Source organism: Schistocerca serialis, chromosome 1 (assembly GCF_023864345.2).
Source record: "Schistocerca serialis cubense isolate TAMUIC-IGC-003099 chromosome 1, iqSchSeri2.2, whole genome shotgun sequence".
NCBI classification, from domain to species: Eukaryota; Metazoa; Arthropoda; class Insecta; order Orthoptera; family Acrididae; genus Schistocerca; species Schistocerca serialis.
In genome coordinates, this window is record NC_064638.1 from 989,877,004 (window position 1) to 989,888,760 (window position 11,757).

At 41.4% G+C, this 11,757-nt stretch overlaps 1 non-coding gene across 1 annotated transcript; it reads right to left on the minus strand.

The window, feature by feature from the left end:
* Positions 1–771: 771 nt before the first annotated feature.
* Trnas-cga (transfer RNA serine (anticodon CGA)) lies at positions 772–846 on the minus strand. The gene has a single exon. It is a non-coding gene; the product is annotated as a tRNA-Ser (tRNA).
* Between the last annotated feature and the right edge of the window lie 10,911 nt (positions 847–11,757).

An 11,757-nucleotide genomic window follows, 5' to 3' on the forward strand; every position in this document is an offset into this window, starting at 1 on the left:
GAATTCCTTGATGAGTGAGCACCAGTTCTCTTTCGTTGCGTTCTCACGTTGACTTACGTACTCGTACAAAATATTCCGCTCGAAATATTTTTCGTCTTCGCTGCTAATGCCGGCGGAGCCTCGGGCTGAAGGAGCAGGGAAGGAAACAGGAAGGGGAACACAGGTAGGGTGCGGGCGCCGCGGGCGGGGAGGAGACGAACCACAGGCCAATTAGCCGCGCCGCTATACAACCGCGCCGAGTTTACCTTAATGCGCTTACAAAGTTGACGTATTCCGGGCGCACGCCAGCCGCGCCGCCCCGCGGTCAGGACGCTGGCCGGCGGACGGCCTGTGCCACAACCACTCCCGCTGCCGCTGCCGCCGCTGCTACTGCTGGTTAATTAGCCGGCATTCATCAGTGCCAGCCACTCGGCGCCGGTCAGCGACCTCTCTGGCCGAAGCCCGCTGCGCAGCAGTGCCTGCGACCTCACCTACCAGAGTGAGATGTCAGAATTCGTGTGATAGCGATATGCAGATACACAGGTGAACCGCCTACACAATATATAAAAGGGCAGTGCGTTGGCGGAGCTGTCATTTGTACTCAGGTTTCCGACGTGATAACGACAACACGACTAGAATTAACAGATTCTGAACGCGGAACAACAGTTGGAGCTACACGCATTGGACTGACTACCTTCCACACGGAGCACGTCCATATCTCGTCACTGACTTCTATGACGGTTATTCGGAAAGTAAGGAACCATCTGAAACTTCCTAACAGATTAAAACTGTTTGCCGGACCGAGACTCGAACTCGGGACCTTTGCCTTTCGCGGGCAAGTGCTCTACCAACTGAGCTACCCAAGCACGACTCACGCCCCGTCCACACAGCTTTACTTCTGCCAGTACCTCGTCTCCTACCTTCCAAACTTTGCAGAACCTCTCCTGCATGCCTTGCAGAACTATCACCCCTGAAAGAAAAGATATTGCGGAGACATGGCTTAGCCACAGCCTGGTGGATGTTTCCAGAATGAGAATTTCACTCTGCAGAGGAGTGTGCGCTGATATGAAACTTCCTGGAAGATTTACACTGTGCGCCGGACCGAGACTCGAACCGAGGACGGGGGCGTGAGTCGCGCTTGGGTAGCTCAGCTGCCCGCGAAAGACAAAGGTCCCGAGTTCGAGTCTCGGTCTGGCACACAGTTTTAATCTGCCAGGAAGTTTCACATCAGCGCACACTTTGCTGCAGAGTGAAAATCTCATTCAAGGAACCATCTGTCGCGAAATGGAAAATACAGTGAAAATCTGATGAAACTTTGCACACATGCGTTGGGCACTAAGTCTAGTATGCCCGTCGATCGCATCACGTCGCTCTTTTCAGTTCTGAGCTCACAGTGAGAACGTAAAGCTGGCAAGAAATTAGCGTCTCCCGCCAAGTATGAGGGCCTGGTGAAAGATTTCGCCTGAAGCTATTCAATCCACATAACATAACTGTCATGAAGTTCGTTGTACACGAAAATTCTCGTCCGTACTCTGCAGGGGCAATGAAGATGCTCCTGCAGCGTTTTTGATGGGAAGTGTTTGATCACCCACAATACAGACAGTAATTAGCTACCCCTGAGGTTGATCTCTGCTCAAATGAACCGCTGGCTATGAAGACAATATTTTGACACAAACAACGAGCTGCAGTCCAGAGTAGAAAATTGTCGAAAAGCACTGGCGGCTGTCTTCTATAACGAGGGAATTGAAAAGTTGGTACAACGCTACAACAGATGTCTGAGTCTGAGCGGCATCTATGTGGGGAAGTAAGTGGAAGCTGTAGCTAACCGATGCAAGTAAAACAGTTTTGATTTTCACTGTGGTTTCCATTTCGCGATCTATCGTTCCTTATTTTCCGAATAGCCCTCGTAAATCTGCCGCACGCAGTTGACGTCAACAAGTGTTGGGCCTGAAGATGACGTTGTTACAACGTTGCAACTAGTTGCCAAAATAAAATCGACACCTTAAAACAGCAGGAGGAATTTTTTCATTTTTAACAAAATTGATACCAGCTGACGTCCCACTGTCCTCCATTTCAACTATGGATGTACGAAGATTCCATTTCCTAATCGTTACGGAATTCAATATTCCGATATCCACAGTGTCAACAGTGTGCCGACAATACCAAATTCACTCATTACCTCTCACCACGGACAACGAAGTGGCCAACAGCCTTCTCTGAGCAACCGAGAGCGGCGGAGTTTGCGTAGTCAGTGCTAACAGACAAGCAATACAGTGTTAAATAACCGTGGAAATCCCTGTCGGAAATCTTTCTACAGAAGCACAACACCAAGTGAGACAATCTGAAATTCTTTTCCCAGAAGTATTAATCAGCGTAGCCAAGACACTGAAATGTCGTAGTAATATTCCATGTTATCTTTTTGGTAGTACATCAGGTACACCAAACAGTGGGACCATAACAGTATCTCCATCGCTCACGGTAGTGGACAGCATGTCGTGTCAACACCACGTTCTTGTAAGGTACACCAACGTAGAATTAGTGCAGAAACCAAATATAGTGCTCCATGACCATGAGGATATAGAGGACAAACGGATATTGCAGTAAATTTAGGTAATTAGGTCAGAAGGTGAAGGACATTAAGTCACATGCTAGTCTTCATTGAGAATTACACTAATAGTTGGTGGCACTCATTGCCCAGTTATTGAACATTTCTGTACCATGTATGTAGTATTACCTAATAGTGTTTATGAGTTGTTTTACAGAGAACATTGGCACTCACTGCCTAATTATAAACCATCAGAGGTCATCATTGAAAACAGGAGGTAACAAATGACATAGTATTACAGAATAATGTTCATGAGTCGTTTTACAGAGAACACTGGCACTCATTGCCTAATTATAAACCATCAGAGGTCATCATTGAAAACAGGAGCTAATAAATGATATAGTATTACAGAATAATGTTCATGAGTCGTTTTACATAGAACATTGGCACTCATTGCCTCATTATTAGAAGTCATCATTGAAAATAGGAGCTAATAAAAGACATAGTATTACAGAATAATGTTCATGAGTCGTTTTACAGACATCATTGGCACTCATTGCCTAATTATAAACCATCAGAGGTCATCATTGAAAACAAGAGCTAATAAATGACATGGTATTAAGAATAATGTACATAAATCGTTTTACAGAGAACATTGACACTCATTGCCTAATTACAAAACATTATATATATATACACTCCTGGAAATTGAAATAAGAACACCGTGAATTCATTGTCCCAGGAAGGGGAAACTTTATTGACACATTCCTGGGGTCAGATACATCACATGATCACACTGACAGAACCACAGGCACATAGACACAGGCAACAGAGCATGCACAATGTCGGCACTAGTACAGTGTATATCCACCTTTCGCAGCAATGCAGGCTGCTATTCTCCCATGGAGACGATCGTAGAGATGCTGGATGTAGTCCTGTGGAACGACTTGCCATGCCATTTCCACCTGGCGCCTCAGTTGGACCAGCGTTCGTGCTGGACGTGCAGACCGCGTGAGACGACGCTTCATCCAGTCCCAAACATGCTCAATGGGGGACAGATCCGGAGATCTTGCTGGCCAGGGTAGTTGACTTACACCTTCTAGAGCACGTTGGGTGGCACGGGATACATGCGGACGTGCATTGTCCTGTTGGAACAGCAAGTTCCCTTGCCGGTCTAGGAATGGTAGAACGATGGGTTCGATGACGGTTTGGATGTACCGTGCACTATGCAGTGTCCCCTCGACGATCACGAGTGGTGTACGGCCAGTGTAGGAGATCGCTCCCCACACCATGATGCCGGGTGTTGGCCCTGTGTGCCTCGGTCGTATGCAGTCCTGATTGTGGCGCTCACCTGCACGGCGCCAAACACGCATACGACCATCATTGGCACCAAGGCAGAAGCGACTCTCATCGCTGAAGACGACACGTCTCCATTCGTCCCTCCATTCACGCCTGTCGCGACACCACTGGAGGCGGGCTGCACAATGTTGGGGCGTGAGCGGAAGACGGCCTAACGGTGTGCGGGACCGTAGCCCAGCTTGATGGAGACGGTTGCGAATGGTCCTCGCCGATACCCCAGGAGCAACAGTGTCCCTAATTTGCTGGGAAGTGGCGGTGCGGTCCCCTACGGCACTGCGTAGGATCCTACGGTCTTGGCGTGCATCCGTGCGTCGCTGCGGTCCGGTCCCAGGTCGACGGGCACGTGCACCTTCCGCCGACCACTGGCGACAACATCGATGTACTGTGGAGACCTCACGCCCCACGTGTTGAGCAATTCGGCGGTACGTCCACCCGGCCTCCCGCATGCCCACTATACGCCCTCGCTCAAAGTCCGTCAACTGCACATACGGTTCACGTCCACGCTGTCGCGGCATGCTACCAGTGTTAAAGACTGCGATGGAGCTCCGTATGCCACGGCAAACTGGCTGACACTGACGGCGGCGGTGCACAAATGCTGCGCAGCTAGCGCCATTCGACGGCCAACACCGCGGTTCCTGGTGTGTCCGCTGTGCCGTGCGTGTGATTATTGCTTGTACAGCCCTCTCGCAGTGTCCGGAGCAAGTATGGTGGGTCTGACACACCGGTGTCAATGTGTTCTTTTTTCCATTTCCAGGAGTATATATATATATATATATATATATATATATATATATATATATATATATATATATATATATATATAAGCAATGCATTGCGTTGGGTAATTACTGAAGAAGGAAAATATTTGCTTTTGAGTTGTTGCTGCAAATGAAGATGTGTAACGTCATTCGTCATGAGTCAGCTGTAGCAAGATTATGAAACAAGTAGAGTATATGTAATCACATTCATAAATTGACATACGTTTAATGAACAACCGCTTATAGCACATTAATTTCATAAATAATTTCTCTTGCAAAATACAAAAATGGACTATTAAACTAAAAGAAGAAACGCATTTGATGCTGAAAAGTAGTGAACTTCGAATTAACAGGTAGTGAAATGTGTATAAAAAATGTGTTCCCTAGCTGTCGTTTCCAAAACCTTCAGTCATCATACTATGCAATATAACACATACTGTCAAAACGAACTGCAACAAATACTAAAATAACTACATAGCATAAATACATAACTTCAACATTATCCTCATCTGTAAAGAAAAAAAACTTCATTATCCATCACTTCATTATCTATATTATCATAACTCCATCATTATCATCACCTGTAAAGAAAAACTTCATTATCCATAGCAGAATATTCTTCATCATTATTCATCACCATTCATAGTCATCTGCAAAAAAGTCACTTCATTATTCATTATACAACTATTCCTTATTTCTATCATATTTCATCACTAAAACTAGGATGTGTAGTTCTGTCTGACAGCCTGCATCAATCACCTCGTATTCTGAAAGAAAATAATAGTTAAGACTCCTATTCTACGATGTGTATAGTATATTCTTGTTAATGCTTGTTAATTCTGATCCATTTAATCTTCATCACGTTGTATTGCATCCTCTTTCGTTCATTCCGAAGGTGAAATTCCCATTTCTGTTTAATTTATTTCTTTTACACGTTATTTCTTTCTGAAAATGATGAACAAAGATTAATGTCTTGCATTTAAATCATATACTCATTAAATAGAAACTGGTTTATAGTAACATAATTGAGCATACAGCATAGCATTACAGAAAACGTAATATGTCAAAAACATAGATAGTGTTCAGAGGCAAAAATGTACCCAGTGTATCACAATGTAGCAGCAAAAAAAAAAAAAAAAGTAAAGTAGTCACGATGTTGAGATATCATAAGGCAAAAATGTCAAAGTCAACTGGTGTTTGCTATATCTTAACTATTTTATAGTACATACAAACAAAACAGGAAAACAATCGTACATACATAAAAAATGATGACAAGAAATGTGACTTTCTTTGTGTTCAGCTTGTATGTTGTGTAGTTAATAGAGGCGAGAATTCAAGACTTTAATGGAGAGAGAATTTAATAAAATTAATATGTCACTAGATAAAATTGCATAATTATTCACAAGATACGTAAGTTTATCTGGAAAAATATGTACGGTCTGATGTGTAACGTCAATAAGAGCGACCTGCTAACCTCACCTTGCCGGGCACTTGCCAAGAAAAAATACGACAATTATCAGTAAGTAGTCATGTGAATATAATTGCATAAGTGGTCATAAAAATTAGCAAATGGCATTACAGCATGTTAAATCATAAAGTATCTTCATTCAATAAAAGGTTTGATATTCGATATGTGGTGGTTTCCTTTGGTTTTTCTGGTTCTCAAAGTTTCGACGTGTACAACATTGGGGTGAGGAATGCTGCGAATTCGATATGGACCTGCGTATTGAAGTTCAAATTTACTGCACCTACCTTTTACTCTACTGGATAAATAGTGTGCACGTACTAATATCTTCTGTCCAATGAGAAAGTCACGCCGTGTACAAACCTGTTTTTGCTGTCTTCTCCGGCGCTCTGCGGCACGTTTGATGTTGTTCAGCGTAATGTCAATTATTTCATGGTGTCGTAGTCGACGAAATGTAGGAAAGTTTACTAATTCTTTAATTTTGTTAGGTGGTTCAGTATAACAGACGGAGATAGCATAGTAGATTCATTTGGTATGGAATTAATTACATCCTGGAGTGAGAGTATGTGTGTGTCCCAATCAACATGTCTTTTATGGCAGTATATTCTACACAGTTTACCAATTTCTTTCATTAATCGTTCACAAGGGTTCGAAGAAGCATGGTACCCGGATATATAGATTGGAGGAATGTTTCTAGCTCGTAACATACGTGGCCATATAGCAGATCGAAACTGTGATCCATTGTCGGAAATTACTTTCAACACATGCCCTACATGAAATGAAAATGTTTTACAAATGCTTTAGAAACAGTTTTAGCAGTAGCTTTGCGTAACGGAGAGAAGGTAACAAATTTTGAAGTGTGTTCAACAGCGACAAGGATGTAGCAAAAACCTCTATTAGTTCTGGAAATCGGACCAAAAATGTCTACAGCGGCCTTATGTCTCAATTTAACAGGTACAGTGGGATGTAATGGAGGAATGTGTGAAGTCATATCTGATTTAGCTTTCTGGCAGATTTTACGTGACGCTAAAACTCGTCGAATACGTTTCTCCATGTTCGTAAAGTAACAGTTCTGTCTCAGTATATGAAAACATTTTCTGGCTCCGTAATGTGCGTAACTGAAATGAGTATACCAGATTAATTTGTTAACAAGTTCGTCAGGAATGCATAATAACCAATTGTTGCTGTCAGGATGAGAGCGGCGAAACAGAATGTCATTGCGCACAGTGTAATGGTTTCCAATGGTAACATTATTCCTATCTTGCCAAAGGTGTTCAATCTCCTTCCATACGTTGTACCTACTCTGTTCCTGTGCTATGTCTTGCAATGACGACGAAATGAGATTTTCAAATGCAACTTGTTGAATGTACATGACGCTGAAATTTGCTTCGTAGAAGTCGGTTGCGATGTTTTGCTGATTGTTGCTGAGAGAACGGGATAGTGCATCTGCTACAATATTTTGAGTGCCGGGAATGTGAACAATTGAAAAATTAAATTCCTGTAGATAACGTTTCCATTTACTTAATATGTCATGGGTAAATTTAGCCGTAAGTAAAAACTGTATCGCTCAGTGGTCTGTGTAAACGGTGGTATGTCTTCCATAAAGAAAATGCCGAAATCTGGTAAAAGCCCATACAACACGTAATGTTTCAAGTTCAGTAACAGAATAATTTCGTTCAACAGGTGACAAAATGCGACTTACAAATGCGATGTTTTTAATTGCTGTAGAACCATCTTCTTCAATTTCTTGAAAAATATATGTGCCTAAAGCGGTGTTAGAACTGTCGGTGGCAATGGAAAAATTGCTAGTAAGATCTGGGTGCGATAAAAGTGGTGCATTCAACAAAGCATGTTTCAAATAAAATTCTCGTTAACAAGATTCTGCGTGTCAAAAGTATTGCTTGCCTTACTGGAATATGCAACCTGTAGCGTATCTGGTCAAATTCTATCTGGCGTGTTATTATTTTCAGGAGGATGCTGTGGCATTTCAACTATTTGTACTGTTCTATTATTTCTTCCTGACGTCTTACGTTCTAGATGATACCTAGTGTCTGGTTCATTCATGATTATATGTTGTTGCTAATGTTCTTGCTGCTTAAAAGACCGACTGTTATTATACGTACACTGTAAATTGTGATCATTATTTTTACGTCTGTTGTGACAGTCATTTCTATATGGTTCATTGCGATAGGGATTGAAATAGTGTGTTTTCTGTACGTACTGATTTCCTTGTTGCTGTGCGTTACTATTTGTTGGAGCTGAGAATATACGTGTGCGCAGCGAAATATCAAAGCTTGGTTGACCTTGTAGACTGGATTGCTGGTTAGGTATGCTAACCGGCTGGTTTTGTAGCTATTGCGGTGAAAAACCTCTATTGTTACGAAAATGCGGTTCCTGTTGCTGATAATTTTACACATACTGATGATTAAATTTTATCTGTTATTAAAGGTACGGCGATAGTTGTCATTTCGGGAGTGTCTAAAGAGAACTGTCACATTCGGTAAAATTTGTCATATCAGGTTTTCTTTACACTTTTCTTAATCCTAGATAGAGCAATAGTTGAAGAGCTGTTTTAATAGATACAAAGGATAGTAGAAGAGAAGGCAGCAGTGCAGAAAACTAAAGATGAAACAGCACTACTACGGCTCGGGGCCCTGTGCACGCTACGGTACATACTTATTAAGGCGTAATGAATCCCCTGAGGTCAATTACGCGCTGCAAATAAATCTTAGCTTCTGCGTTACAGGCAATGCCGGTGAAAATTCAAAAATGAATTGCTGTATCCATGCTAATTCAAGTTTCTGTATTACCGGTAATGCTGATAAAAGTACAAAAACAAATTGTCGTATACGGTTCAAAGCGTGTACGTGTGCTCTGTCACTTTCAAATACTTTAAATTTTCTCACGGATAGAAAATCGTTATAATCAAAATTCTCATCATTGAATATGTGAACAGGTTCACGATTACATAAGAATCTGTTTGTCTGTGTCATTTTGGATTTTAAGTCGCGTAGTTTCTGTAAATTACTTCAGTTACACTTGCTGTGTGACTGTGACAAATACTCGCAACGTGCCGTATGCTGTGACGTGTTAATGAGTGAAACAATTTTAATTTCTGTCACTTTCATACGTTCGTCAATTTGGTCGTTCTGCTGTTCACATTTCTTATCGACTTCCATATCCACAGTGTGAGAAAGTTCTGGTGACTTTAAATTAAACTCGTCGCGTATCTGTGTTGCGTTTTCTGAACACTGTTCAGTGACTGCATTACTTTCATCTCTAACTGATTCTGTTATGGTTACATGAGTATTATTTAATTCTTGTGCAACAGTTCTAATTTCTTCACTACTGTTCGTAGCACAAGTCTTACTATCCTCATGTAATTGTTCTTTAGTATCTTGACGTTGCACGGTAACAGCTATAATCTGTTCACTAACTTGTTTCTTCTGTTCGTTAAGGTTGTCATGTTTTTCATTCAACAGATCGAAACTTTCATTAAGTTGTTCATTAAGTTGTTTATAATGGTTGTCTATCATTTCATTAAAGTGTTGTTTGAGATCTTCACTAAGTCGTCTGTACCTGTTGGCCCGCTTTTCATTCATCTGTCGTAAAAATGCCAATACTTGATCCACAGTAACATTATCTACTCTATTCTCTGTGCTGTTTGATGTTGTACCTGCAATTGTCACGTTTTGTGTAACCACTAGGTCATTCTGTGATTCACCAAAAGGTTTGCCCATCGGATGCGCACTGTTAGTCACTTTGACGGAATTAAGTAACTCCGATGCATTCTGATTACACTGTTCGTTTTCATTAAAGAAATGTGGCCGTTCGTCACGTAAATCCTGAAAACTGGGTGTGTTAAGCTGGGCAGCGCTCATTGCAACAGAATGCCCCACGTCATCAATTGTCGTCAAATTAACAGAGGACACAATTGAATTCGTTTCCTCAACTTTATGATAAAAATCATTATTAATGGTCGGTACGCACTGATTGTCAGTAAACGGAGGATTGTCATCATTACACTGTGTGTCACAAGTACTATCGTTCAAATTATTAGAATCGGCTATTTCATTCATTACACATAGCGATGTACTGTTAACAGTTTTTCGCGGCATTTTTCTCAAAACAAATTAATCACAAATGAAATAAGCACAATGCAAAAAGCAACAAACACAAATACAACAAAGAGCAACAAATTGCTGATGATTTGTGGAAGAAAGATTGACAAATTAGAAAATGTGTTGCGCCAAATGCTAATTATATTACGTAAATAAGAGCAGATATATGACTACTTATCAGAAGATTCACAAAGAATTACGATCCTGGCAGGGTCGCCAAGTGTAACCTCCCCACACGAATTAAGAAATAAAAATGCAAAAATGGAAATGGAGCCAAATATCGTTACATTGAAATGAAGCCAAGCGTAAACTCCCCACAAAATTAAAGAATAATAGTTGATCATAAACCCACAATAATGTTAATCAAATAATGAACCATCAACCGTATATAACATCTCAACAGAAATAATTAAACCTGACAAATTTTATAAGGGCAGCAGTGCTGACCTTCGGCCCTGTGAAATAATTGAACCTGATAAATTTTATAAGGACAGCAGCGCTGACCTTCGGCCCTATAGTCTGAATAACAAAAGCAAAATTCTTACCTCAATAAACTGCAACTATATCTGCTCTTATCTATCGACATAGCTTCGTGCAATGCTGGCGTATATTTGATTTTGATTCTTGGAGGAAATGCATAGGAAATATTCTTTAAATTGCAATGAATGTTTTTCTTTAAAAGAGTTACTTTATAAAAAAATTTATTATTGGGGCATTTTTTGAACAAATTAATTACAATTAATATACATTATTAGATTTGCGCAATGCTGCGTCTTTACCTTCTACAACAATACACATCGCCCCGAATCGTGACCAGAGTCGCGAGAAGAGGACACCGCCGACGCATGCCGACTTCTGCTCAGTACAACCGTCCACTCGCTACCACTGTCGACTGACTACTACTACCGACTCGCTACACGCAACTGACTAGCACTGTCGTCTCGCGCAGTCAAGCGCAGAGTAGCAACAATAAATAACTCTCTGGTCAGAGATTCTGTCATGCTTCGCCATCGCTGGTAATGAATACATACGTGTTTCAAACGGCTGTATTCGATCAGGAGTCTGCGTGCCCCCAGAATTCACAAAACAGGGTGCTAACGCGAGCTGCTATCCCCGCGTGTCTTTTTTGGGATAATGATGGATTAATTCTCCAGGATGTGTTGCGAGAAGGTAAAAGACAGCCGACAGTCGTTACTGATTGATTCATACAAATTAATATTCCTATACAAATACCAGATATTATTTTTTCTGTGTCCTTATGTCTCGTGAAGGGTTTGCGCAGTCCGTGACTGTATAACTACTTCATTTATAGATCAACTCCCCTTTCCCCTATTCTCTGTATCGAGCAATTTCCTTTTCCCCTCCCCTCCAGTCCCACAGACTGTCTGTTTAGTTGATATCTGTGATCTCGTGTCTCTTAAATCGACTGATGTTGGAAGCAAAGATTTTCTTGAGTAGTCTGTGTTGCAATATCAATTCTGTTAGCTTTTTCCATAGAATTCTCCCATCTTCTTCTTACTCACTGAAAGA